The sequence below is a fragment of the Otolemur garnettii genome, unplaced genomic scaffold, assembly GCF_000181295.1.
Source record: "Otolemur garnettii isolate 467f Iridium unplaced genomic scaffold, OtoGar3 scaffold00086, whole genome shotgun sequence".
In the NCBI taxonomy this organism is placed as follows: Eukaryota; Metazoa; Chordata; class Mammalia; order Primates; family Galagidae; genus Otolemur; species Otolemur garnettii.
This window is the reverse complement of record NW_003852481.1, coordinates 7,713,039-7,716,033: the sequence shown is the minus strand read 5'-3', so window position 1 is coordinate 7,716,033 and position 2,995 is coordinate 7,713,039. Positions and strand designations below refer to the sequence as shown.

General features: G+C 48.3%; 1 long non-coding RNA gene across 1 annotated transcript in view; it reads right to left on the bottom strand.

Moving 5' to 3' along the window:
- Nucleotides 1-2,995, bottom strand: part of LOC111726917 — a 5,479-nt gene extending 2,484 nt beyond the window's left edge. The window contains exons 1-2 of the long non-coding RNA XR_002774580.1: nucleotides 2,869-2,995; nucleotides 201-465 (exon numbers count right to left, since the gene is read on the bottom strand). This is a non-coding gene — a long non-coding RNA (uncharacterized LOC111726917). The remainder of the gene's footprint in view (nucleotides 1-200; nucleotides 466-2,868) is intronic.

Sequence of the window (2,995 nt, the reverse complement as noted above, 5' to 3'; positions counted from 1 at the left end):
GACACTCTTAGCTCAATGGGAACCTCCCCCTAGCACTAATCACCCCTGGGAGAGTTGAGTGATTACCATCCTGATTTTGCAAAGTTGGGAATCAGGATAAGACTCAAAGTTCCCAGTGACTTCTCTGATGATCTTTCCCTCAACCCCTCACTTGTAAGCCCACCCTGCCAACTTACCTCTTCAGAGTAATAGGTACTCACCAAATCTCATGTGCCACTAAGATCATCTTGATCTCCCAATGTGGCCTCCCTTAGGGTTCAGCATCTCCTAGGTCACTCTGCCTGCAGCACAGCTGGTAAAATGGGTTCAGGTGACATTCACCTTTTCTCTACCTCGGTTCTGGGCCAGGTCCTCCTGGAATCCACAGGAGACTGTATTCTCAAGGGCCATCTTCTTCGTATCTTTCCTCCAGTGCTCCCAGAAGACTGACTCTTCTCTTTCCTGAAGCCTGGACTCTCATTGGACCTGCAATGAAGATGATGGTTTATTTCTGAAACAACGCAGCTCATTTACAAGGTGAGAAGATGGCTGTGCACTTATGGATGAATTTGGGGCAGTCCCAAGCTTGGTCCTCCTTAGGTTTAAATGGTTTGGCTGGGTGACACTTCCTTCAGGTAGTAATCTTTCAAAGAAGGTCATCTTTCCCTGCACTGTGGCTTTGTCCTGGAGGCCTCCACACCTGAGTCAGGTGTGTCTTTCTCCTGCCCACTGTCCTCAGCAGGCTGCATCTGCATTCTTAGTGCTGCGTGCCTGTCACAAGTCAAGAAAGTGGCACCTGCTCAGGTCAGGGACCTGGGACCTTCTAAGCCAGGCTTCCCAATCAATTGTCTCCTCCTTTCTTCCCTCTTCAGAGCTTGCTGTTACAATCGAATGAGATTGTGATGTTTTATCATTCAAGTCTGTTAAGAATCTATTTCTTTCTGCAATCAAAACTTTGTTCCCATCTTCTTGGGGACTTAAAATATTGTCCTTGAACCACGACGGGGCCCTTGCTCGCAACTTCAAAGCTGCGCCTGTGTTGCCACAGAGGGTCCCGGGGGAGCGTCAACGAGAGGCGTGTGTTTGCTGTAGTACAAAGAGAAGCCTGGCATCTGGATGCAGTTGATCTGAGGTGTGGGGGCACAGAAGGGGTTTGTTGTTTGTCTCCAAAGGAGGAGAGGATTAGGGGAGGAGAGGGCTGAACTCCAGGAGGAGCTGCTGGCTATAGCAGCCTTCCTCCCAAGGAGGATCATGGTCTGCTACTACAGCGAGGGTGAGGGTGATGGCAAGACCCCTGAACCCCACCACATCAGCTGTTCCTGCCCTTCAAATAAGCATGAAGATGGCACCCCTTGGGGTGCACTTTTTCAGGCACAACCTCACCCCATGCTCACACTCTGAGCAGTAGTGCTGTTTTGCAATTGTCAAAGGGAGAAATGGAGGCTGCAGGTCAGATGGCATCCCCATGTCTGCCCAGCTAATAGGAGACCTATGTTCTTTCTTCTATAAAAAGGGTGGCAAATAGATTTCAATATGTGATTGAATAGTAGTTGTTGTTTAGAAAGAAAGCTGTGTAAAGAAGGGTCCTAAGATCGGGACCCTTCAGTGGGAGGGTCAGTGGGAAAGAAGGCCAGGATAGACTTATATTTTATCATTTAACCTGGGCTGCTTTAGAGAGGGAAAGGAACTGGATTAATAATTGTGCCCAAGGGAGCAAGGATTAATATAAACTTAACTGTCTTGGACAAACCAGGATGTTTGGTTGCCTAATCGAGTAACCATGTTGTTCGGGGTATTGGGGTGGGCAATGGGTGGGGATTCCTGGTCTGCAATGAACATGGCAACAATGACTTCTTTCTATGACTTCTATGACGGTTTCTCTTCTTCTTCCTCTCCCAAGGGGCCATGCTTAGCCTTTTGTGTGAAGGGTCACAGAGCAGATGTCATCTGATCTGACCACAACCCAGACCATGATAGGGATTGCCCATTTGTGCTCCCAAATGGAGGCAAAAAGAGGCACAAGTCAAATAGTCTTTGGATCATCAATCCTAGCGCCATCTTTAACCACCACCCCTCCCTGGTTTAAAGACAGCTCAAAATCTCTCAAACCCAAGGCAGCACCTGTAGCTCAGTGGGTAGGGTGCCAGCCACATACACTGAGGCTGGCGGGTTCAAACCCAGCTGGGCATTGTGGTAGGTGCCTGTAGTCCCAGCTACTTGGGAGGCTGAGGTGAGAGAATCACTTAAGCCCAAGAATTTGAGGTTGCTGTGAGCTGTGATGCCACAGCACTCTACCAAGGGCAGCATAGTGAGACTCAATCTCAACTAACTAACTAAATATTTAAGAATAAGAAGATTGCTCAAGCCCAAGAGTTTGAGGTTGCTGTGAGCTGTGACACCATGGCGCTCTGCTGAGGGCGACATGATGAGACTTTGTCTCAAAAACTAAATCAATAAAAAATAGATCTCTCAAACCCCACCCTTGAGCTTATTTGACAAACATTTGCTCATTGCTGGAGTTCTCTGCTACACCCACATCCACTTTTGTTTTCACTCGTTCAACTGCCTCAACACTCCTAACTGCAGCTCCCCACTGGCCGCCTCCGTTTCATTATCTGCTCTGCTAACTGACCAGCATTTCCCAAAATTCAAACCTAACTATCCTGGTTCCCCCAAACCTTAAAAATCTTCATTGGCTTTTCACATCTGAAACCATTAGGCTTGCGTTTACAGACAGCCTTCCGCTGCTTTCCCATCAAGACTGTGCTCTGCCGTTACCAGACTGTATGCCGTGTCCTGAACACACATGCTTCTGTGCCTTGTATGTGCTGTTCCTGCTAAAATCTCTTCTTTTGCCTCTTTTTTCTACAGGGTTAATGGCTACTTTACCTTTAAAAGCCCACAGCTTCCCCATTCTCCAAGCCCAGGCAGAACTCGTCTCTGCATGCACGTGGCATGTTTTCACTTGCAGTCTGGGTACCAGCTCCGGGCGCCATCCTTCCTGCTGGAGGTGAGC